The sequence below is a fragment of the Peromyscus californicus genome, unplaced genomic scaffold (genome assembly GCF_007827085.1).
Source record: "Peromyscus californicus insignis strain IS unplaced genomic scaffold, ASM782708v3 Scaffold_11__1_contigs__length_118956290, whole genome shotgun sequence".
Lineage (NCBI taxonomy): Eukaryota > Metazoa > Chordata > Mammalia > Rodentia > Cricetidae > Peromyscus > Peromyscus californicus.
The window spans coordinates 107,511,517-107,538,333 of NW_026294402.1; the positions used below are offsets into that span (position 1 = coordinate 107,511,517).

Consider the following 26,817-nt stretch of genomic DNA (forward strand, 5'->3'; position numbering starts at 1 on the left):
CCATGTCGTTTCCAGAAGCTGGCTTTGACTGCACATATCCCCATGCTATTACCTGCTCTTCCACTCAAATGTTCCCTGAGGGTTTTATTGGGGGGGGGGGGCATGATACGGAAGTCCCATTTAGGGCAGTAGCTTTCACATTTCTAAAGACCTGACTCCTCAGCTTCCTGTGGTTGGTCTCTCAGAGAAGCAGCCACTTCACTGGCTCTGCCTGTGTATCCAACAGGCAAGGAAAACTTGAGGGAAGCTCAGAGCTCTAGGACACGCCTTCCTACTTTGCTTCAATCACCCTGCGTTGTCTAATACACCACAGCCTTTCCTAAGCATGAGCCCCATGGTCCAGCTCACATTCAGAGGTCCATCCAAAGAATATAAAACACTAGCTCTGTCTATAGAAAAAGACTGAACAAATAGATTATTACTAGTGAACTGCATTTTATTTTGATGCTATGGGTTTGTGTGGAGTGTGTGTGTGTGTGTGTGTGTGTGTGTGTGTGTGTGTACACACTCGTGCATGTGGTTCCCTCAGAGTTCCCTCAGAAGAGTGCTTGATCCCCTGGGGCTGGAGTTACAAGCAATTGTGAGCTCCCCAACACAGATGCTGGGAACCTAATGTGGGCCCACTGGAGGAGCAGTATTTGCTTTTAACCACGGAGCCATACCTCCAGTGCCAGTGTCTCCAAGTGCTGAGATTACAGGTATGCACCACCGCATCTTTAATACAGAGATTATCAAACAGAATGAAGGGAAGCGAAGGACATTGAAAAACGTTGATGACCTTGAAGAAGTCCGAAAGTACGTGGCTCACAGGAAGCCCCTACTCATGATTTCACTTGTAGTCTACCCTGAGATTGGAGCCATCAGAAGCTCATCTGGTAGCCACAGCAAACATCACTTCCATTGTATGTCTGCATGGCTACTCATTTGCCACAACCAGAGAACAATAAATCATTCCACTTCTCCGTTTTCTGAGTCTGCATGAGAACCTAACCAGAGCCCCCAGGAGGCCTGGGAAATGGACTTTTAGCCTCTTGGCCCTTATAAAATTAGAAAAGACTTAGATCAACAGCTAATATCTAACATAAAGAGATGTTATTATATTCATCATATTATTAAAAGAACTGATGAACTTATATTTAAGAATTAAATAACTAGCAGGAAGGTGGTGGCACATGCCTTTAATCCCAGCACTCGGGAGGCAGAGCCAGGTGGAGCTCTGTGAGTTTGAGGCAAACCTGGTCCACAAAGTGAGATCCAGGACAGGCACCAAAGCTACACAGAGAAACCCTGTCTTGAGCACTGGCTGCTTTTCCAGAGGACCCAGGTTCAATTCCCAGCTCCCACATCAGGTAGTTTACAAGTGCTTGTAACTCTAGCTCCAGGGGACAGTCCTAAGCTCGGGCACATGCACATATACAGATATACACACATGTTTATGTAAATAAATAATAATAAAAATATTTTTAAAGAAGAATTAAATAACTTTTTTCCAGATTCCTTCTACTAATTAGCAGTAGGAATAATGACAGTCTATTTTTGCTAGTATAATAGAATATATAACTTATAAATCACAGAAATTTATTTCTCATAGCCCTAGACGTTGAGAAGTTACAAGAGCAAGATTCTGACAAGTTTGGTACCTGATAAGGGTGTAGTCTCTGCTTCAAGATGGTGCCTTGACCACTGTGACCTCCAGAGAGGATGAGTGGTGTTTCTCATATGGCAGAAGAATGCAAGCGGTAGCCCACTCCCAGAAGCCCTTGGTAGAGCAGCGTGATTCTATTCACAGGGCCAGAGCTGTGACAACACCTCCCAGTTGGCCCCACTTCCCAACTCTGGTGCATTGGAGATGACATTTCAACATGAGTTCTGAAGGAGACAAAAAATGTTCAAACCATATGAACTAGAATATGAATAAGCCTGGACCACTCAGCCTCTAAAAACCAAGAAAGTGAATGGCATTTTGATTGATGTGGAGGCACAAACTTGCCCATCTAGATCCAGAGGGGACTTTTCTGTGCTTATATTGCTGGCTCATTTGCCATCTCTGCCAGCATGAGGGAAGTAATTAAGACATGTTCCTCATCAATCATGCTAGCGTCTGGTAGATGTTTGTTCTTAGTAAATAGGAAGCGTCTGAAGGAAATATTAAATCCTGAAAAACATCCAAAGGTAGGGAGCTGGGGAGACAGCTCAGTCAGTAAAATGCTTGCCACGCGAGCATGAGGATGTAAGTTCAATTCCCAACACCCATGTAAAAAGCTAGGCAAGGTGGCACACTGGAGAAGTGGGGACAGGCAGATCACTGAGATTTGCCTGTGCACTTTCACACACATGCCCATGTACACTCACCCGCATAGTTACCTGCCTCTACACATTCACATATGTAGACATTGCTTTTCAAATGTAACAGAGGGAATGTGCGTTAAAACCACAAGGAGTTACTTTTCCCTGTTCATGAGATTAGTATATATGAAGATTTAGGGAGGAGTCACTCCCATGCTCAGGCACTGCAGGTGCACAGAGGAATTGGTAAACTACATTGGAAAGCAACTTGACACTCCCTCTTCTTAAACGTGTTCACAGTCTGTGCATAAGGCTGGTAAGAATGTGTCCTATAGAAATTCTTGTTCTACTTCATAACATGAGACACTCATAGAAATGCATGGCACGGTGAATCCATAGCAGTTTAAAATAGAAAGTAAATCTAACAGCCATTAATCCAGACAAACAAATAAATTAGAGTATATTCACACCATAGAATTGTATTTCAGGATTCAGCAAGTTATGGCATAGAGGCCAAATCCAATCTACTGTCCATTTTATAAATAAAGTTTTATGGGAGCACAGTACTGTTTACCCTTTTCTGAGCTGCCCCTGATGAACTTGGGGCTGCAGAAATGGCTTAGTGGTTAAGATCAAATACTGCTCTTTCAAAGTTCAGTTCCTAGGACTCCTGTGGGCCAGCACACAATCACCTGTGACTCCAGCTCCGGGGAGTCTGATGACCTCTTATGGCCTCCATGGGCACTGCACACATGTGTACATAACTGCACATAGATAGACATATATACATATAATTAAAAATAAAAATAAAACTTTAAAAAAGTAACATAATCATTTAAGCCTGGAGGACAAAGGTCACTATTGTCGTTCCAGTACATCCACACACAAAAAAAGGGTGAAAACCAGGCAAAACTAAATACCATTCTGTTTAGAATGCATATTTTCAGAACCGTAAAGAAAACCAATGGAAATACTAACTGAATATGGAGATAACTCAGTTAATTTAAGCGCCATGGGATGGAATGGATACATGGAAGGCTCAAACAAGAGTTTGGTGAGTTTAGTAATTATTTGTTTCTAAGTGGAACAGTGAGTTCAAGTGTGTCTGTTTTGCAGTTTTCCTTCACACTGTATTTATATTCACGCTGTTAATGTTCTAGAGATCTCCGCTCTCTGCCTTTTCTCAGTTCTACCCAGACAGAGTTTGGAGCTGGAGGTGGAAGATTGCAGCCTCTCCACCCTGCTTTGGCTTTCCAACACAGTGTGCTCTGAAACAACAACAAGCCTATCGGGCATGGCAACTCCATCCCTGTATTTCCCCCTGACGATCTCTCACTTGCCAGGCACTTAATGTAAAAGAACTGGAGCCTAAACACTCAGTCCTGCCACTCACTAGCTCCATGATTGTGGGAACATCATAGGACCTCTGTGTCTCCAAGAAATTATTACATACACCATTGATTTTTATGAAGGTGCAATGTGTGGTGCATGGAAAACTTAGAAGAGAATCAAGCATTCAGGGGCTGCATATTTAATTGTCATATGTCACTGATATTGGGCTTCATCTTGTCAAAACCATTGATCACCCTTCTGTCTTATTCAGTCTTACATCTCACTCATTAGTTTGTACTTGGTTCTAGTTTCAGCACACTGTGGCATGAAGGTCAAATCCAATTCACTGTCTGCCTTGTGAATAAAGTTTTGTTACAACACAATCATGTTCATTCCTTTCCAGATTGCCTGTGATTGTTGCCATAGCAGCAGAACTGAGGAACTGAGTCAGACTCACCACAAAGTCTATATGGCACTTTACAGAAGATGTTGCTGACTTCTGAAGACTGTTACTGAGTTCTGTTTGGTTCTGGTCTCACCCCTGCCCGTGGCCCTTCCTACTGCAGGCACAATTCTAGATACCTGTCAGCCAGCCTTGGGTATAACGACTATTCTAGTTTCACTTTGTCCCTCTGCTCCTGACTGTGAATGTGATGTGACTAAGCTGTAGGGAAGTCAAGGCAGGAACTTCAAACAAGTAGTCACGTCACATTCAAAGTCAACAGCAGACGGAAATGGTTGCATTCATGCTCACTTGTTTGTTTGCTGTGTTCAGCTAGATTTCCCCACTGTTACACAGTTCAGGAACCCCTGCCTAAGCAATGGTACTGCCCACAGTGGGCTAAGCCTTCCTACATCAAGTAACTTTCTTAACTGTTCCTCAGAGATGTACCCACAGGCTAACTCAATATATATAATCCTTCATTGAGACTCTCTTCTCAGGTAATCCTAAATTATGCCAGTCTGACCATTAAAGCTAACCATGACAGTGACTAATGAAGTCAATATAATCTTAGGCCCTTGAACTAGAAGGAGCACAGACTCAGTGCATTGTACATTGGCCTGTTGGTATGATGAATGAAACAGTAGGTCCATGCAGTGTTCAGAATGACTGAACAATGCATATGACAGGAAGCAGATTCTGACTGTCTTGCAATCAAACTTCCTCACAGAAGACAGGGGAATACTTTCTCCTGGAATAGAGTGTATAAAAGTATCATGAACGTACCATTTGTGTATATATGAAATTCATGTAGAAACCATATTTCCAGCACTCTCTGGCTGTAACATTTTTTTGAATATTAAATGTCACCTGCACCCTATCAGAAAAGCAAGGCAATAATTGTGATATCATGGTCTTCTTGCAAATGAGTCTTAAACTGAATGGTGCTGATGTGAAAAGAATAAAAAAAGCATGCTTCTCCTGTCTCATCCCTACCCTGGTATTCATCCTCACCAACTCCCCCACCGGAGATACCCCATCTACTTCACATCACTGAAAAAGAGGTCCTCAAAGAAAGGGGACACACAAAGACTGGGACTCAAAAAAAGAAACTAGAAAGGGTGCAGAGACAAGGAGTTTTGGCAAAGCACTCACCCTGAGAAAAGGAAACGTAAGAACCCTTGTTTTTGTGTGCTATTTTGGTCACATGTGATTAATAACCTGTCACACATAGCCAAATAGCATACAAAATCAAGCCATGGCATCTCTCTGCACCAGGCAGGGCACATCTCTCTCTCTCTGAAAGGTGCCAGGGGGCACTGTATACATGTAGAGAACACATTCCTGCCACTCTGCCTCCCTTCATCCTGAAATTCTGCTGCAATTCTTCTCCCTTCACACTCTCCCACTGTGTGTGTGTGTGTGTGTGTGTGTGTGTGTGTGTGTGTTCTCATTTCATTCAGCGACCTGCTGGAAAGGCTGTTATACTGCCCACGTAGCCACAGAAACAGATCTGGAAAGTGTTGGATGAGGAGGAGGTGTGATGAAAGGATAGGGCAATTAAATTGGGTAACTTAGAAAAGAATGAGATAATGAACATATCACCATGGAAACCTGCTGTGGGATGTTCTGTATGGCAAATGTGTTGCTGATTAGTCAATAAATAGAACACTGATTGGCCATTGGCTAGGCAGGAAGTGTAGGCGGGGCAAGGAGCAGAATAAAGCTGGGAAGTGGAAGGCTGAGTCAGAGAGACACTGCTAGCCACCACGATGAGAAACAGCATGTGAAGATGCCGGTAAGCCACGAGCCATGTGGCAAGGTATAGATTTATGGAAATGGATTAATTTAAGCTGTAAGAACAGTTAGCAAGAAGCCTGCCACGGCCATACAGTTTGAAACCAATATAAGTCTCTGTGTTTACTTGGTCGGGTTTGAGAGGCTGTGGGACTGGCAGGTGAGAGAGATTTGTTCTGACTGTGGGCCAGGCAGGAAAACTCTACCTACAAATGGCGTCCAACGTGGGGCAAGAGTTTCCACCTAAAAACTAAGAAAAAAGATTCTAAAACGGAGCTAAAAACAGCTTCCTAATTGTCTCTCTCAAATGAGCGGCAGCTGCTGGTTTGAGCTACTTGTGGGTTTTTGGTGTGTGCACTCGACCTGCCACTGTATGGCGGGAATGAGGCCTCTGCAAGTGGCACATTAAGCTGCGTGGTGGATTTAGACTTTGCTAGTATAAAACAAAAAAAGAGGTTTCTGGGCTACACGCTGCTTGGATAAAAGCATAGACCCATGATAGTTCCCAGAGCTGGTGGAAAACGTAGCCATGTTGGGAAGCTGAGGTGGGCGGAGCCAGCAGCTACAGCTGCTGCAGTTTAAGGCAATAGATTCACAATAAGACAGATTCAGATGTAATAGTTTACAATGTGTGTAAAATATACTAGGCTTGAAAGAGACAAAAAAGGTGATATATACAGTTATAGAAACAAATACATAGTTTTAAAAAATAAAGTCTTTAAAGAGACAGTAAAATTAATATAAAAAATAAGCCACGTGAAGATGAATATTACACAGAGAATCTGGATTGTGTTGTCTTTGGGATTTTTAACTGCAGAAAAACATTTGATTGTAAAAGCTGTTGAGTTATGCCAAAATGTATATTTTAAAGGTACCTTGACTTCAAAATTTGGATGTAAGGATATGTTACTTTGGAAAGGAGACTCTGCTTTTGTTCCCACAGAAAGCCAGAGGCTATGGATTTGTTCAAGATTAAGATACATCAGGTTTGACCAGCCAAGACCCCCTGAAAGGTCTCCGATGACACCATGGCCCAGATGATCCAACATCCAGAATGGTTTCAAGGCAACTGGCTCAAATGATACAGCCTCATGGACTATTCCATAATCCTAAAATTTTCTTTGTTTCCCCAGAAGATACAGCGTCCCCCTCCAGCAGGAAGTAGTAAGAGAAGCTACGCCCAAATTCCCAAATTATATGTAATTTTACTTTGTTAAGGTTAAAACCTTCCTTTTTGAAAAAAAAAAGGGGGGGAGTGCTGTGGGATGTTCTGTATGGCAAATGTGTTGCTGATTAGTCAATAAATAAAACACTGATTGGCCATTGGCTAGGCAGGAAGTGTAGGCGGGGCAAGGAGCAGAATAAAGCTGGGAAGTGGAAGGCTGAGTCAGAGAGACACTGCCAGCCACCACGATGAGAAACAGCATGTGAAGATGCCGGTAAGCCACGAGCCATGTGGCAAGGTATAGATTTATGGAAATGGATTAATTTAAGCTGTAAGAACAGTTAGCAAGAAGCCTGCCACGGCCATACAGTTTGAAACCAATATAAGTCTCTGTGTTTACTTGGTCGGGTTTGAGAGGCTGTGGGACTGGCAGGTGAGAGAGATTTGTTCTGACTGTGGGCCAGGCAGGAAAACTCTACCTACAGAAACCAGGTCATCATCTACCATCTAATACCGATCTATCTCTAACATGCTATGTCCTGAGAAATGGGAGAATCTTTTAGCTTTTATTCATGAATATTATCCTCATAGAAATATTAAAGTCTGGTCAGAGTACTTAGTACCCCACCTATTAGAGAAGCAATATGTAAATGAGATTTTGAAATTCCCTCTGGAATAGAGGAACGCAAAACTCTTTGTGAATTCTGAAAGGGCTCTGATTTCTTTCTGATTCTTTATTAAACTGACTGCCACATTTCAATTGGCTTCCCATAAACATCCTACCTTCCAAGCCACTCTTTAAAAAAACACGCTCACAAGAGCACCCAGGAAATTGATGCCTAATTGTGACATTTGACTCACTGAGCGCATGAACTCAAATGCCTGTTTCAAAGAGCCCTTCACTAGCCCTTCACTAGCCCTTCTAAATGTCTCTGAGTTGGCTGATTCCCTGGTATGGACTCGTTTATAACCCTTAAAGTAACTTAAAAGTGTCTATTAAAATGTTGAAATATTTTTAAAAAAATTGTAGAAAGGGGGTACAATACACGTTTAGCTGTCCCAAGCTGTTCTTAATGAAGCAACCATTTGCCTTGTGCCTCTTGTGGTCAAAACAAAAGAGAAAGGAGGCAGAAAGGTGGGTAGCTTAGAGGCATATAACATCCTTCGGAGCAACCCAAACCATTGATTGTGTGGTGTACCGTGTCCACTGGACGTGCAGTTGCAGGTTCTTAAACAATCTGGGCATGAAGTCAAAGTGAGCCCCAGAGGAAACAGCCTCAGGGGTGAGAAGGAGGAGGTGATGAAGGGACAACATGGCTCTACAGAGCACCACAGTTCATCCTGCTTGGTCCAAATAGTTAGCATTGGCCATCAGAACTCTGACATACTCACTTCCAACATACTGATTTCAACTCCCTGTGAGTAAAGGTCCAGAAGTCTTTTTGATTCCCTGACTGAGAACTCAGCTCTATTCCAAGTGTGGTGGTGGTAATGACGATGATCATGACTGATGATGATGATGATGATGATGAAGATGATGATGACAATGATACTATGTGGACAGGCAATGCTTTATGAAAATGGAAGGCACATTCAAGTTTCTCCAAACAACTTCCAAGTGAAAGAGCTATTGCCAAAGCAATAGAGCAAATTGTTCTGGTAATTTCCAGGCATTTGTGGTGCAACTGGGCATCCCAGAGACCTGGCTCCCCTTCACATACTAGCTAAATCAGACAGCACTAATGTTAATAAAACCTTCATGATTTCTCTACTTCTCATATTCCACTGCAGTTTAGACTTGGGCCAAATGAATTTGGGCAAATATATGATACAATCTCTTAGAAAAAGCCAAAGTGACCCTTCAGATTGCTTTTTTCCCTTGTTCTGGCAACTGTAGCAGACATGTGTTCCACATGGAATGGCTACATTCAACTGTGATCTGAGCAAGACAGAAACTTTCATTGTACTAAATCACTGAGATTTCAGAGTCTGCCTAATGTGAGAGTAAGTACCACCTGGATGACTAATGGTACACTGCCAACAAATGCTGTCACCTCGCTTTTTAAAGTCTTAGTTTATTAATTTTATATATTTGTGGATTTATATATTTCATTGTAAATATTTTTATAAATCTATATACTTAGAGATTCATAAGGTGGGAATATCTTTGTATGCATACTTTAACAAATATAATACACAGACAGAAAGAAAGGAGGGACCTTCTCTCCTGGCTCCCTATAGCCTTCCTTCTTAATGTAGAAAGATACAAACACGATTAGAAAGATAAATGGTAAGTGCCAGGGATAGATAATAGACAGAGAAACACAATACTTGTCCGAATTTCACATATACATCCCTAGGGATCATAAATACCACTCCTGTTAATTTATAGACATTGGCACTGGATGCTGACAGGCAGAATGATCTTAGCAATTAGAAAGCAATAGAGTTGTTGTTTTTTTTAAATCATGAATACTTCTGCCCAGAACCTGTACCTGAATCCACTCTCGACTGCTTTGACTTAATTGTTTCTCATTCACTAGTCAATTTTACTGACAGCCAATGATGCTTAAACCGTGAGATGCTATTGCTTCTGTTTCCTGATAACTCGTGTCCTTCACATCAACGGGATGAAGGACAGATGACATGTGGCACAGTATAGACTACCTATTTTCTTCAAGAATATTCATATAGGGCTGGAGAGATGGTTCAGTGGTTAAAAGCATTCCTGCTCTTGCAGAGGACTCAGGTTCCATTCCCAGCACCCACACAACAGCTCACAACCATCAGTAAATTAAGTTCCAGAGGATCTGACACCCTTTCCTGGCCTTCTCAGGCACCAGGCACTCACATGGTTCACAGACACACATGTAGGCAAAGCACTCACATACATAAAAAAGATAAATTTTTATGAGAACAGAATATCCATTTATTGGTTTATTATTGATCTTTGCAAACTTATCATTTCAATCATGTGACTCTCAAATTTGTTAGAAAACATTTTTTCTAGTTTTTTCCTTTTAATTTTTTTAATGCTGATTTTCCTCTATTTTATTTCCTTCAACATTTTTCTTAAGATTTTCAACATGATTGCCAAGTGCTGTTGACTGAAAACCAACACAAATATGCACTTACCCTTCTTGTGTATGCCAATCACTTGGTTTTTCTCCTTAACAACCTATGTCAGCTTTAGAGGTATGCATATCTAAAGGCTATTGTGTCCTCCTTAATTCTATTAAGTGCTTTTTTATTCCTAGTCAGTTTTCCAAGGACATTAATGAATGTCTATACTTTACCCCCTTGATTTCAAGTGCACCTTTACCATATGTCAAATCTAATGTAGCTCAGCAAAGAGGGTGCAAATCTCAACTAGTCGTCAAAATGACTTTAGTGTTTGCATTTCAAGTAAAACTTGAGTGTTTGATCAGACCTAGTTTTACTACATTCAGATACTGAGTTCTGTTTGTTCAAAGCAGAGGATGGCCATGACCTTCCAATCCTCCTGCCTCTACCTCTGGAGTGTTAGGATGGCAGATGTGCATCACCAAGCCCACTTTATCTCTAGTGACTCAAGAATTTTATGCTACGTAATGTTTGGAAAGAACTCATTCTCAAAATCCATTGGACCAGACATCTTCCTAAAGACTAAATTTAAAAATATTTTTTGTGATTTCTTTTATATTCTGTCCCACTTTTTCCTATTTCCCCTGTAATCAATTTTTTTAACAATGGCCCATTTTTTTTAATCTATTTTTCACTTACATAATCTGCATTAGTGTGTATTCATTTAGAATGCTGCTTTATCTGATTGTTGTATCTGTGTATAACCACATTGAACTGACTACATAGTTAATCTAAGTCATTACTGGTAATTTACCTTGTTAATTCCTTTTATCTCTCTGATTACTTTTACAAGAATTTTGTCTCTTTTATTGGCTCAGAGCTTTAAAGAGAGAGGGAGTGGGACTAGGGAGATGGCTCAACAGTTAAGACCACTTGTTGCCCTTTCAGAGGACAGGAGTCTCGTTTCCAACACCCACATTTAGTACCACACAATCACCCATAACTCCAACTCCAGGAGATCTGATGCCTTCTTCTGGTCTCTGAGGGCACAGCATGCGTGTGCGCGCACACGCACACACACACACACACACACACACACACACACACTCACTCACTCATTATAATAAATAATAAAATAAATATTTAAAATACACACACAATGAAAAGAAAGAGAGTGGAGAAGAGAGAGAGAAGCAAATTCTACTGCATCATGTTTACTCCTCTCACATTGTTAATGTCTGTCTACATTTTGGGTCATTTCTTCCTTGGATATCACCATTAAATGCAATCCATCAAATTCTATCACTGATTTGTTTTTATTCTATTGTCTATATCATTTGTCATATTTTAAATAATATTTCTTACTATTGCCTTTACTTTGGAATTTCTTTTATTTTTAATTTGTATATTTCTGAATAATTCACTTGCAATTTACAATTGCTCCACCTATATTTTTTTTTCTAACCATTGCCAACTGTGGACTGTTATGCTGGCTACTTTTATGTCAATTTGACACAAGCTAAAGTAATTTTGGAACAGGGAACCTCAATTGAGAAAATGACCCCATCAGACAGGCCAATGGGTAAGCCTGTTATGCATTTTCTTGATTGGTGATTGATGTAGGATGGGCCAGCCCATGTGAGTGGTGCTACCTCTCAACAAGTGTCCTGGGTTCTACAAGAAAGCAGGCTGAGCAAGTCATGGGGAGCAAGCCAGTAAGCAGTACCCCTTCATGGCTTCTGCATCAGCTCCCACCTCCAGGTTCCGGCCTTGAGTTCCTGACCTAACTTCCTTTGATTATAGACTGTAAACTGTAAGCTGAAATAAACACTTTCTTCCCCAAGTTTTTGCCTTTGGTAATGGTGTTTCTCACAGCAATTGAAACCCTAACTAAGATGACTGTCCTTTGGATACATTTTATAACATTTATTTTTGCTGATGTCCACTCTTTTGCTTAAAATTGCACGGAAAATTGTGTGTTTCCTTTTGGCTAAAATTGCATGTAAAAAACTGTTCATTCCATCATTTTTAGGATTTCTTCTTCAATTTATCAGTACCTACTGAAAAACTCATATGACTGGATGTCACATATTCTAGGAGTTTTCACAATTATATTTGACAGATAGGTTTCATGGCCCCTAAACATCTTATTTTCATAGTATCCTGCAAGATAGTTTTTAAACGTGGGAAACAGCAACTATGATCAAAATGGAAATGCACTCCAGTGCCTATGCACACATTTATATGCCCACACAAGAATGTTAATATGCTCTTATATGTGTGTGCACACAGATGTCAGTGGATACACACATGTGGATATAGTCTGTAGCCAAAGATGAACACAGTGTTTCAAAGATGACGAGACCAATAAGGGTCAGGGGGAAAAAAAAAACACCTCCTGGACATCTTTATTGATTCTTCAAACACATGCTGCCCACTAGCATAGCAACTGAAGCAGATCTCATAAAATACAATGAGTTCTGTTTCCTAGGTAGGCAGAAGCATAGAGGCAGCTTGGGGGTGACTAGCTCTAGAGATTCCACAGGACGGGTGAGAGAGTGTTTTAAATAAAAGACTGCAATTAAGAGACCGAGAAGGTAGTTTCTATGTAACATGATCCCCTGCACTCCCAAAACAGCTGAGTGTGGTGGTTCACGTTTACAGTGCTAGCATTGGAAAGACAGAGACAGGAAGATCCTTTCAAAATCACTAACCAGCTTGCAAATCACACACACACACACACACACACACACACACACACACACACACACACACAAATGCATGTGCCCACACACATGCAGGCATGCACACATGCACGCACATGCCTGCAATCAAGACCTAATGACAGGATTACACTTCAGCCAATGCAGAATTTTCTTTCACCTCCTTGTCTCTTTAGGTGATGAGTGCTCATAGCTGAATAAACAGTGATAGTTTGGTGTGTCTTTCAATAACCAAATTTGTAACCACATCCTATGGTGTCTTTCACCTTTATTCTTGACCTCACATTCACAGGCTCATGCTGGCTCCTACCCTGTCTTGCCTGGCTCCACAAAATGCTCCCTTCCAAGTGCTGTGCTCAGGCAGCCCAGCTGAGCTCCCTAATTCTTCCCAGGTGAGACTCAGAAACAGCGTCCGCCGCACAGGGTCACTGCCATCTGCCAGACCCTATGACTGAACTGAATTAACCTTCCGTTTGCAGGAAGAGCAGCTCGCCCCATGGCTTGCCAAAAAGAAGAGGTGAAATCTGGGCTTCCTGAATATGTTCGTTCAGGGAAACACTCTGTGTCGGAATATTCAATACTGGACAGAGAAGTGCTCTCTCCCTCCATTCTGCAGAGGAAGATCTGTGACAGCAAAGACTCACCCGCTCCCCACTCATTTACACAAATTCAAAACAGGTCTGGAAGAACTATGAGATTACTTTTCTGTACAAATGTATAAAATGGAGCCTTTTATTCTTTAAAGAAAAAACACCCAGGCATGGTGATGTATTCCATAATCTCAACACTCAGAAGGCCAAGACAGGGGACTCATGAGTTTGAGGTCATTCTGGGCTTCCTAGTAACCCTGAAGCCAGCATGGGCTGTACTGAAAGATCCTGTCTCAAAGAAAACTTTTTAAATACAGGAAGACATATTGCAACATAGAACTGGATGTTATCACAGGTGTTTGGAAGTGAGTTCAATCTGCTGCCTTCATAAAGAAGTGTTTATCTTTCCTGCATGCTCTTTTTCCCTTTTTATGGTCCTCAAGTGGATCTTACCTGCTCCATAAGCTAGCAGAGGTATCGGGGAAAACATGCCTAGATGGGTCATGTGTGTAAATGGCCACTGTAGGAGGAGAGCATGATGGGTAAAAACCATCCTCTTGCACCTGTTTCCTCCCAAGAGCAGCTGTGCCCACAAGATGTATGGTGACTTTGATGACAAGTGTCTTGATAGCCTAGGGGAGTATCTCCAAGGGTACTGGTCCATCTCATCAGCACCCTGCTGTTGGCAGCTTGAAGAGCTAACGTTCTATCATGGATGGCCCTGTTCTAAGGGGCCCCTGGATGTTCCATCAACAATGACTCTATACACTAGTCACTCTTTCTTAATCGCTTTTTAGGCATACAGTGTTGTAAACATGAAAAGCAATAAATACGATAAAGAGTGAATGAGACACAGGTGTCTAAACATAATAAAACCTACCCATTAAAGAGATTGAAATGAGCTACTTTCTCCTTCAGCAGATTTTTATGTCTCACTTACACCCATTTTCACAAAACAGAAGTCAGATGTGTACTCCTGAGAGATGCAGGAACACACATCTGACTAGCAGGACTAGCTAGTCCTAACTGGAAGAGAGTTGTGTTGTTCCAGGGGAGAATCCAGACAGACCGTTTGTGTGATACTATTTTTGGGGGGACACAAACAAACATCTACTAACCCCAGGTAGGGATTTGACCCCCAAACTCCAACCTAGTGAAGCAATGAGTGTTATTGGGGTTACCTACAGGAGTACAAGTGAGGGGTTACTAACAGGAGCATGACTGCCACAGAGACAAGGGCATCACTCAAAAGCCCCCCAACTAGGTAATGACTCATGAAAGCTGTACCCTGACTCTGTGACATGCAGTGAGATCGAACACTCTGACAGTGTCTCTCCTCAAGTCATCCTTTCTGCTTATGGAATCTTGAAGATGGGGGAACCTTGTGAATCTATGTTTCAGGAACTTCCAAACACTTCTGAGTCTTTAACTTCCTAAGTCCTATGATCCACCTTTAGAATTCCCTGGGTATCTATCTCCAGGATAGGATGTTTCTATTCAGGGTTCACTGCTACCCAACACTTCTGAGAGCTTAGAAAAGCTAATCCATGTTCAAGTGCAGATGTCTGGGAGTGTCAGGCATCTCAGAGAAGTCTAATTGCTGCCTTACTTTCTCTTTTTAAGCTCTCTTCCAAAGGTAGTGCCCATTCATAACTACAAAGGGAAACAGCCACCTTTCCTTAGCATTACCTACCCCTGATCCCCTGAATCTCAGCCAACAGACAACCCTGATTCATAACTTAACCCAGTGTTGAGACGCTGAGCTGAGTTTGCAAGACCCTTGAGTGACATATGGACATTGTTGGATAAAGTGCGGCCTGGATATGGAAGATGTGTGACTGTTTCTCTGGTCCATTCTGCCAACTGTGGCTGGTCATAGTGTCAGACCAGAGGTCAAGTCAAGCCTTCCCACAGTTCTGCTTCAAAGGGGTCTCAGGAGGGAATGCAGACTTCTGGCTCTACAGACTTGAAGGAAGCCTCACATGGGTCATTAAGACAGTTGCTTTTGGGAGGATGTGCTCATGTGAGGTAGAGGATACAAATTCTAAGATGCTACTGGTCCACACACCTATAATTAACACACCAGTCCTTCCATGGGGTTCCATCTTGGCTAAGAGGCCAAGAGAAGAGGAAAATAGGTAATGAAGTCAAAGCATAATTAACAGTCAAGTAATGAAAATGATTGATGGGACATTTTACCTCTTCTCTGGTCTTTGGTTATAAAAACATCCTGTACAAGATAAAAAAGATCAAGAGGATTTTTACAGTGGATTTGCCTCATCCTTGAAGCCCATCATTCAGAATGGCCTCCCAAAGCAACCCTCCATGAATGAAACCTTCTACTGAACAGGCTAAAACTGCCCATTGAGGCACAAGCTGCCTGGTGAAAACTAGGGGAAAGAGACAAAGACCAAAAACTCGCTAGATTCTTCTTTGTTGTTACTATGGTTACCAGCAGAGGCACCAAAAATGAGTGTGCTATGAAAACATCAAACATGAATACGAAAAGTATAAATAGCCACTGCTATTTTCAGCCAGGGACTAAGCAAGCCATCACTGCTATCATTTCCTGACAGGTGGGGCTCCCGGCCTCCACTTGCTTCACAGCATGGATGACTAGCTCCCAAGAGGCATCCTTCCTATGAGACAGAAAATACAAGTCAATCATCACCCTGGCCTTTCTAACCTCAAGCAGGGTCTCTCCACAGCTTGGTTTTGTTTTCACAGCTTTTTTGTAACAAGAAGGTAGGAAGTGACACTTCACACAGCCCAATCACACCTCAGGATTAGGGAAATCACAGTGCTAACAGTTATCAAAGGCAGCTGGATGGGGGAAATGTTTGCTACAGTGTCATGGTTAACTTTTAAAATTTTTTAAATTTATTTATTTTATTTTATGTGTATGAATGTTTGGCCAGCATGGAGGTGTACCATGTGCATGCCCTAGTACCCACAGATGTTAGAAAAGGGCATTGGACCCCCTGAGAATGGAGTTACAGGTGGTTGTGAACCACCATGTGGGTGCTAGGAATCAAACCTAGGTCCTCTACAAGAGCAACAAGTGCTCTAAACCACCACATCATCTCTCTAGCCCTGAGACAGTTATCGTCAGCTTGACACAACCTAAAAATCACCCGAGCAGTCTCAGTAAGGGGTTGTCCACACTGGGTTGGCCTGTGGGAACGTTTGTGGGGGACTGTCTTGAGTATGTTAATCTATGTGGGAGACACAGCCCAGTGTGGGCAGCATCATTCCCTAGGTAGGTGATCTTGACCTGCGTAGGAGTGGAGAAATCAAGTTGAGCTCGATCAAGCAAGCATGCATGCATCCATTCCTCTCTGCTCCTGGCTGTGGACCTGTGTGACCAGCTGACTTAAGTCCTGCTGCTGGGACTTGACTTGTGCAGACACAGACAGTAACCTGGTATTTCAAGCTGAAACAAACCCCTTCCTCCTCTACATTTTCAGGTTATTTTACCCCAACAACAGAAGTGAACATAGTACATACAGTGTGGACTGAAGACTAAACATTCCCAACACACACTCTGCTCTGACCAACACAGTCATTACAGCACACGTAACTAAACAAAAGTGGTGCCACTAAAGGCTGTTTACCAACACTGAGTGAGTGGTGCTGCTGGAGTGATCGAACAAAACGCCAGTGCTCCATCTAGCCACATTGTTCATCGCCATCTTCTGCCGCCACAACCAAAAAAACAAAAGAAGTCAGAAAGTTTAGGTTGATGTGTCCTAGGAAGGAAATTTGCATTGTGAATGTAATCACGTGATCACCAAAAGCCTGCGCTTTGACAAAACCATAAAGAGCAGTTCAGATTCTTAGCACAAAGGGAAAACAAGCAATGTAGGAACTTGTTGGGAAACAGTTTGGATAGGAATATTATTGCAAGACTAATAATGGTTCAAAATGCTGCAAATAAGCTGAGTCCTGGACAGGACATTAACCTTCTCCCTTCCCCAAGGCTCTGGGGACATCAAGGAAGAGAGGAGGGGAAGGATGTAAGGGTGGGAGGTTAGAGAGGAGAGCCCTGAAATGCGGTTTCCTGGACATGACATAGCTAGTACACTCCTGAATTCACAGAAGCTATGGCTACACACACAGGATCCAGTCAATCCAAATCTCCAGCATGGAGAAGGGAGTTGCTACCAAAGGTCTCACCTCTAGCTGAGGAGCATTGATGGCAGCAGAGGAGAGAAAGACTCATTTTACCTGGAGGACATGGTCACTGGTAAGCTGTTCAAACTCCAGTTGCTGTCCCCAAGTTCATGCACATATGGGCATCATTGACTGGACTCAGTGCATTATAAATGGGAAAGAAAGAAAGACAGAAAGAGAGAAGGAAAGAAAGAAAGGAAAAGAAAAGTAAAGAAAGGAAGGAAGGAAATGAAAGAGAGAGAAAGAAAGAAAGAAAGGAAGGAAGGAAGAGAAGGAGACCAATTAGAGGAGGGTTTGGCTTACGTTGAAGGGAAGAGGAGGGTAGATATGCTCAAGATATGCTGTCTACATGTATGAACTTTTCAAATAATAAAACTATTGTTGATTTTTTTAATGCAGTCAGTCATGTAAGAAGAGGAGGTAAAGAAAACAGAAGTGAGCAGAAATGTGAAAGCCTGCCCAAGGAAGTGACCTATCTGAGCTACACCATGCTGCTTCTGATAGCCAGGGTCAACTACAGCCACCAGTGTTCTCATAGTGAAAGCCACAGAGCAGGAGACAGGGCTGAGCTGCAGAAAGACATTGGGTGGGTGGATGAGGCATGCACCATGTACAGAGAGCAGGCTGGGGCCTGGCAGGTGCTCAGGCTGAAGTGTGGAGCCTTTCCCCGAACCATTGTCTAGCCTAGCTACATAGGAGAACACGGAGGGTGCTGTGGAAGCTGACAACGGACAAAGGTAAACTGAAATGGATGAGTGGTCCATACCTTGTAAGAGCCTCAGTCATGGAAGGTGCTCTATGAGGAAAGAGCCAGCCCCTCAAGCATCAAAGACAAGGCAATGATGCTCAGGCAAGGAAGCTCAAATCAGGGAATTCTGGCAATTCTGTCTTCCTCAGAGGACATTGACTCAACTTATTTCATTTGCTGAGATTAGCATTCTCCCCTCCCACCTGTGGAGACTGATAGGGAGGGCAAGTCTATGGGAATAGAGAAGCCACATCATCCCAGTGTGGTAGAAACACTAACAGAGGATATAATCACCTTATATTTCAGGTTACTGCTTATTTTGTTTTATTGATTTATTCATTTTATTTTTATTTTTAATTTCCTATTTCTATTTTATATTTTTATTATTACTTGATAACTCTGTTCTTTGTTTTATTGTTATATTTTGGTTTGAATCTTGCTGAGAAAAAAAATTCTAATGATCGTGCTCGTTAGTTTTTTGTCAATTTGACACAAGCTAGAGTCATCTGGGAAGAAGACTCCTCAACTGAGGAAATGCCTCTATCATTGCCAAGTCTGAGGGCATTGTCTTGATTAATGGATCAATATGAGAGGGCCCAGCCCACTATGGCCAGTTTTACTCTTGGGCAGATGATCTTAGGGTGTATAAGAAAGCAAGCTGAGCCAGGCAGTGGTGGCACATGCCTTTAATCCCAGCACTTGGGAGGCAGAGCCAGGCGGATCTCTGTGAGTTCGAGGCCAGCCTGGTCTACAAAGCGAGTTCCAGGAAAGGCACAAAGCTATCCAGAGAAACCCTGTCTCGAAAAAACCAAAAACAAAAAAAAACAACAAAAAAAAGAAAGAAAGAAAGAAAGCTGAGCAAACCATGAGAAGCAAGCCAGTAAGTAGTGTTCCTGCCTTCAGGTTCCTGCCTCTCCTTGCTGCTGGGACCTCTGCCCTCTCTCATTGATGAACTGTCACCTGGGAAGTCAAACACACTTTCTCCTACTGAAGTTGCTTTTTGTTCATGGTGTTTATCACAGTAATAGAATGCAATGACTGTTCTTTCTCCACACTGGCAATGGATATCAAGGACAGAGTCAACCCAAGTTCAAGTAGGAATGAAAATAAGGGCTGAACTGGGATTTATCCAAACTAATATTATCAAAGACAGGAAGTAGCAGACAGGTGGGTTTGCAAGTGCAAAGGAACAAAAGCAGCACACACGGACTCTTTCAGGTGAAAAATGTGACGGGAACAAACAGTTACAATGGCTTGGAAAGCCTAGAACATAGGAGTCTTTTTCACAAAAACTTCAAGGAGGCTAGCAAGATGGTCAATGGGTAAAAGGGCTTGCCACCAAGCCCAGTGACCTGAGTTCAATACCCAGGATCCACACAGTGGAAGGACAAAATTCGCTTTTGTTTTTTATTTCCTGTGACGTCCACACAAGCACCAGGCATATAAGCCCCACCCCCAATATAACCATAATAATATATAAAAATTTAAATAAATTTTAAAAATTAAGACCTAGAGGATTAAATTCTACTAGCAAAGAAATACTTTAGAAATAAACAATATGGAAAGAAAGAGTATAGAAAAGGACTTGTGGTCATTATTAAATTCACTTAAGGGGCCGACAATATGGCTCAGTGGGTAAAGGGGCTTAATGTCAAGCCTGGTGATCTGGGTTTGATTCCCTGCCTGGTGGAAGAAGAGAATCGATTCCTCCAAGTTGTCCTCTGACGGTCACATACACGCCATGGCACACATGTGTCCCTCGACCCTACATAAATAAACGTGATTTAATTTTTTAATTCACAACTATAAAGCTTAGTCTGGATGTTGGACTCCATTAATATCCCTGGAAATGTATCTTTTCTTTTAGGGGATTTTAACATCTATATTTTCAGTGAATTAGAATTGCTTGGTGATCCCAACATTCACACTGTTTGTCCCTTCCTGTCTCTACCTCCTTATCTCCCATCTCTTCACCCACTGAACTAATAGTGAAGAGACATCAGGAATTAGATTTACAGCATAATTGGTGCTTTGGATATTTTTTTCCTTCCTTGCATGCCCCATTTGACTGCATTTTTATTAAAAATTAACATATATGTTTATGAAATACAGTAGTCATTATTCTTTCAAGAATGAAAAACAGGAATAATGTAAACAAAAATACAGCCTGTACACAAAAGGCAGGGAAGAAAGTATGTTTCCCTTAGCAACACGGAAGCAGATATTTAAACATAATCAGCATTCCATGAACACATAATTTAGCAATCAACAAATAACTGGCAGTCAGCTTGTAAATTATTCATATTTTAATTTTTCAACTGTTTACTCTTCTCAAATATTTATTTATTCCTTCAACCAAACACATTCACTCAGGAGTCTGAAATTTTTAAGAGCAGAAGAAAACTTTGTATCAAGCTGAATTTAAATGACACTCTGGAAACTGAGGTCCAACAGGAAGAGGAGGGACCCAAGTTCCCAAAAAAAAGCCACATCCATGTTAAACATTCTACAAGGTAATTGGTTGATCAAAACTGTGGAAAGTTGGGATGTTGTAAGTCCAGAACCAAATTATCTTTCGTTATTGTAAGTGTCCTAAACAGCCATTTATTTCTCTCCTCTGTGTTTGACTTAACATCCTTGTGACTCCTAGGAAAATCTTTTTGGAATGCAAACAAGACCCCTGTGTCAACCAGCCCCAAAGCTAAGAATGTCATCAGATAACATCTGAAGCCTCCAGCAGAGTCCCCCCAACTTTGCTGTGTAACCTGCTACCTGATGCTTCCACCTGAGTATTTTTAAGGTACCTTGATTTATGACTTTTTTCTGTTGCCATTACCATGAAACTGTTACCATGTTGGAACAAGGTATTGGGGTAACCTGGAGTCTCCAGGGCATGATTGCCAACACTTGACTCCAAAATGAGCTATTCTCTTCTCTTTAAGATAAGAGCTGTGTGTTCCCTGTCTACAAAGGAGACATCCAACTGGGGACAACAGCACAAACTACCTAAATGGTTCCAGGACTATGTGCTCTATTGAGCTCAATTTCTTTAAAACCACATTTCCACTTCACATATTATCTCAGATCAGAATGCTAGCCACCTAATATTGCCTTCTCTGTCGTTCATGGCATCCAGCCATGGCTGCTTCTAACCCATCCTCTAAAAGATATCCAACGGGTTCTGCTATGGCCCCATACCCACAGTTCTGATAATCTAGCACCCAGATTGACTCCCTATCCAAGCCACTCTGTAGCATGAACCTTAAAAGTTCTTATTAATAAAATCAAACCTGAGCCAGGTATTGGGGTGAACTGGAAGATCAGAGAACCAGAACAAGCCATAGCTACCTCACCTCGCCAGATCCTCAGCTGGTCTTGTTTTCTCAGACTGGAAGCCTCTGTGTCCTCATATCCGAATGGCTCTCAGCTGAACTGTGCTGCTCAAAACCTAAAAGCTTAACCAGCCAAATGCTTAACCAGGCAGACCAAATGCTTCTAGTTTCTGGTCCTCACGCCTTATATATCTTTCTGCTTTCTGCCTCACTCCCTGGGATTAAAGGCTCGCTTTCTGAGATTAAAGGCGTGAGTCACCATGCTTGGCTGTATCCTTGAACAGATGGATTTCTGCCTCTGGAATGCTAGGATTAAAGGCGTGTGCTACCACTGCCTATCCTCTATGTTTAATATTGTGGCTGCTCTGTCTCTGACCCCAGATAAGTTTATTAGGGTGCACAATATTTTGAGGAACACAATACCACCACACCACTCTCCTCTCTTCTCCTTTAAATTTGTTATTACAGACGTGTGTGTGTGTGTGTGTGTGTGTGTGTGTGTGTGTGTGTGTGTGTAAGAGAAAGAGACAGACAGGAAAAGACGGGGGACAGCGAACAGTGCATGTGTGGAAGTGAGAGAACAACTTTGCGGTACTGCCCATCCTCTCCTTGCATCTTTACATGGATTCTAGAGGTCAAACCCAGGTCACCACGCTAGCACAGCAAGTGTCTTTGCCCTCTGAACCATCTCGCTGGCCCCTCCCCTCTCTCCTCCTTTTATTCCATTTTTATTCTTTCCTGTATTGGTTACTTTCCTCATTGTTGTAACAAAACACCTGACAAAAATAACTTCAGAGTTTGTTTTAGCTCACAGTTCACACTGCTGGGAGGTCTGTGCATGGTACTCACGACGATGGTGAAAGGAGGGGGGTCTGTGCATGGTACTCACGACGATGGTGAAAGGAGGGGGGTCTGTGCATGGTACTCACGACGATGGTGAAAGGAGGGGGGTCTGTGCATGGTACTCACGATGATGGTGAAAGGAGGGGGGTCTGTGCATGGTACTCACGATGATGGTGAAGGGAGGGGGTCTGTGCATGGTACTCACGATGATGGTGAAAGGAAGGGGGTCTGTGCATGGTACTCACGATGATGGTGAAAGGAGGGGGGTCTGTGCATGGTACTCACGACGATGGTGAAAGGAGGGGGGTCTGTGCATGGTACTCACGATGATGGTGAAAGGAGGGGGGTCTGTGCATGGTACTCACGATGATGGTGAAAGGAGGGGGTACAAGGAAACAGGGATGGTTGTTTGGCTCATCTGAACTCCAGTGTTTAAGGGGTTGAGAGAAAGATTTTCTTTTTTCATTTTTATGCCTGTGTGTCTGTGTGAGTAAGCACACAGGAGTACAAGTGTCTGAAGAATCCAGAAGACGGTATTGACTCTCCTAGAGCTGGAATTACAGGTGGTTATAAGCTGCCCGACGTGGGTCTGAACCTCAGGGCTCGTCTAGAGCTCTAACCATTGAGCCATCTCTCCAGCCCCTGAGGTAAGTCTTGGCATGTGCATGTTAAGTCACACTGAAATGCTAACAAATGAGAGAAAACATCTGTAATTGTATGATCCAACAATAAGTCAATAGGAAAATTACAGAAAGAGCTTTCGCAAATCAATAGGAAGATCCATATATGCAAATAATCATAAGTATATTAACACATAGTTAACCCTAAAACAAATAAAACATATAAAGTAGATATGTAAAAACTATGAAAGTTTTTAATAATCAAAGAAAAACATTTTTAAACATAGAAAATTTAAATTGGCAAAAATGTGAGAGTGGCAGAACTGAACAGTCTAGGGTGGGAAGTTTCTGCCATTGCTAGTTGGTGGAAGAGTGAATCATGGATTCTTTTTAAGTGAAACTTGTAATGGATAACATAGCTTCTTTAAAAAGTACCTAGTGTGGGCTGGAGAGATGGCTTGGTAATTAATAGCACTTATTCACTCAGGAGACCTGGGTTGGGCTCCCAGCACCCAGACTGTACAGCTCACAACTGTCTGTAACTCTAGCTCCAAGAGATCTGATGCCCTCTTCTGGCCTTCATGAGCAACTGCAGTCACATGCACATACACCCACATATGTACATATGCATCAATTAAAATTTTTAAAAATAAATTTCAAAACAATGCATAGTCTTTAATCCTATCATCAAGAAATATAGCTGACAGGAAAACTAGACAAGATTGGAGACTTCAATTTTCCCTGTTCTTTACCAGACAAAACAGATTTCTAATGACCAATTAATATTTAATTATAATATAATCCTTAAATACTATAGTTGACAATTAAAAAACCTAAATGCATATTAATATATAAAATTTCTGGTATACTTATAGTATAAAAAGAAGTATTACAGAAAAAAATGATACAGTAATTTTAATTAATTTTATTAAGAAAAAATAGAATTTCTCAAGTGATTTTTCTCCAAAACATGGGATTCAAAGTAATTTTAATTAGAGTTTTTCTATGTCTGATGGTTTTGTGGTTATTATTTATTAAGTTTTAAAATTCTATAATAAAAAATAGTTGCTTTGTCAGAGAGCAAGAGAGATGGAGAGTTCTGACTTATGGACATATGTCCCTAAATGAGTTTGAGCACAGAAGTTATTCTGCTTAGAACAAAATATAAACGTACAATGCTAAGTTTCACAAGACAAAAACTCTAAGTTTTTGGAAAAAGAAATAACTGAAACAGCTTTCTTCTCAAAAGAATAGGAGCTGGTTTATTCTGGAGCCAAATATGAGTGACCAGAGTGAGTGACCATGGCCCAGGAACTCAAGACTCAGGAAATGTCCCACTGTGGAGACAGTGTTATGGTCATGAAGTTTTTGTTTGTTGGTTGGTTGGTTGGTTGGTTGGTTGGCTGGCTGGCTGGTTGGTTGGTTTCTCACAACAGGGTTTCTCTGTGTAACAGCCTTGTCTGTCCGGGAACTTGCTCTGTAGTCCAGGCTGTCCCTGAACTCACAGAGATCAGCCTGCCTCTGTTCCTCAAGTGCTGGGATTAAAGGTGTGATCCACCACCACCCAGCAGTAAATTTTAATAGTAACAGGGGGAAAAAGTCATAAATCAAAGAACTTTAAAAATACTTTGGTTGCGGCCATCAGGAGGATGGATCAGGGGTTAAAAGAGTACTCACTGCTCTTCCAGAGGACCTGGATTTGGTTCCCAGCACCTACATAATGGATCACAACTATCTAACTCCAGTTCCAGGGGATCCAATGGCCTCTTCGGACCACTGTGGGTCAGAAGGTATATACATGGTACAGATAGAGTCATGCGGATACTCACATACACAAAGACAAAATAAACACATCGAAAATACTGCATAGGTGGGAGCACCACACAGGTGGGCTACAGCAAAGCAAGAAACATCCCAGCTCTCCACAACACCCGCAAGTTCCTATCAGTCAGTCAGCCTTGTAGAATGCTAACACAAATGCGGCTTTTCTCTACCTGGGAGTGCCTGTTCACAAATCCAAACCAAACTATAGGCGTTTAAGGCAGGTCTGAAGTTTTTTGTTTTTGTTTTTTGTTTTGGTTTTGGTTTTTCAAGTCAGGGTTTCTCTGTGTAACAGCTCTAGCTGTCCTGTAACTCACTCTGTAGATCAGGCTGGCCTCGAAGTCACAGAGATCTGTATACCTCTGCCTCCGGAGTGCTGGGATTAAAAGCACGTGCCACCACTGCCTGGTTGAAGTTTCTTTCAAGGAAGTACAATGTTCATTTTCCCTGAATAAGTGAAAGAAAACTGAATAGGTCTAAAAACTAAAATATGTGTCTTTTAAGATGTCCAAAAGAATGTTGAGAAAGCTGGAGTTATTATAACGAACTGTAGATAAATTTCTAAACCGTCTTACTAAATAAGAAACACAGAGCCAAATACAGGGATGCAAGCCATAGAGATCAGACTGATAGTGATAGCCACCAAACTAACCTTAGCTCACCACACCACCTGCCGTTGCTTCCCAAGAGAGCCTCTTCCTGTCTAACCTGTGCCTTTATTGCCTTCCTGTTCTGCCTTCTCATTGCCACCTCACTTCCTCGTCACTGCCTATCTATACAGACATCCAGGTCTCTATGGTTGGTACTGGAATCCAGAATCTATGGTTGAACACACAGAGACTCTGCCTGCCATTGTGATCGGATTAAGGGCGTGTGCTACCACCGCCTGACTTCTGTTTATGGCTGGCCATGATCTCTGATCTCTAGGCAAACTTTATTAACATACAAATAAAATATCACCACATTTCAGCTCAAATAAATATCACCACATGAATCTTCTTCCATCTCTATAAAGCAATAGATTAAACACTTAAAAACAAAGGCTTTGAAGTCTGCAGAGTACTTATAGATGCCTTCCCTCCAGTAAAGACTCGTGTTAGGATTTTGTTGTACCCGTTCAGGCATATGTCTCATCATTTTGGTATGCTTTCCTCACACTCCTGTGATGTGTTGGATGTCGCAATTGACCCTAAGGAAAAGACTAAAATGTCCTAAACCTCATGTGACTGACTCTAGTTGAGTTATATTGTCATAAGTCCTGTGACAACCAGTACCATACTGTGCCAATAGTAGGAGAGAATCAGACATTAACTCTCCAGAGTTAGATACCACAATGAAAATTACCAAAACCAAGGTAAAGACAGGTATCCAACCCTGGAATTGGAGCTGGAGTTCCTAAGTCTGTCTGAGGATATTCAGAACAGCATCACCAAAGAGATTGGGGCTGGTCTAAATCTTGAGGATGGGTGAGCAAGCCAGGCAGGAGGCTTGACAAGTGCCATCGTCTGCTTTCTGCTGCTGTGGTCACCATCCTGACTAAAAGCAAGTTGGACAGGAGAGAGTGGCTATTTGGCTTACACGTCCTGTTCACAGTCCATCTGTGAGGACGGTCAGGGCACGCAAACCGGAGCAGAGGCAGGGACTATGGAGGAATGCTTCTTGCTGGTTTGCTCCCCATGGCTTGCTCAGAGATTGCTTTCTTATAGAACCCAGGACCACCTGCCCTGGGTGGCACCACTCACCCACATCGATTGTCAATCAATAAAATGTCCCCTATTTTTTTTTTACCTTAATGTCTTTTGCTTGTCTACTATGGTTTCCAATTTTGTGTTTTTGTGGTGTGTGTGAGGGTGTGTGTGTGTGTGTGTGTGTGTGTGTGTGT

At 42.0% G+C, this 26,817-nt stretch overlaps 1 long non-coding RNA gene across 5 annotated transcripts in view; it reads right to left on the reverse strand.

Annotated features, from left to right (window-relative positions):
• LOC128100436 (uncharacterized) overlaps positions 1 to 26,817 on the reverse strand; it is a 415,354-nt gene that overhangs the window by 310,993 nt on the left and 77,544 nt on the right. For 4 of the 5 annotated variants that reach the window (XR_008214792.1, XR_008214795.1, XR_008214791.1 and 1 more), the window contains exons 1-3: positions 21,673 to 21,794; positions 17,013 to 17,093; positions 1,641 to 1,869 (exon numbers count right to left, since the gene is read on the reverse strand). This is a non-coding gene — a long non-coding RNA (uncharacterized LOC128100436). Of the gene's footprint in view, positions 1 to 1,640; positions 1,870 to 17,012; positions 17,094 to 21,672; positions 21,795 to 26,817 lie in introns of those variants that run through there. The other variant, XR_008214796.1, reaches the window with a different exon arrangement.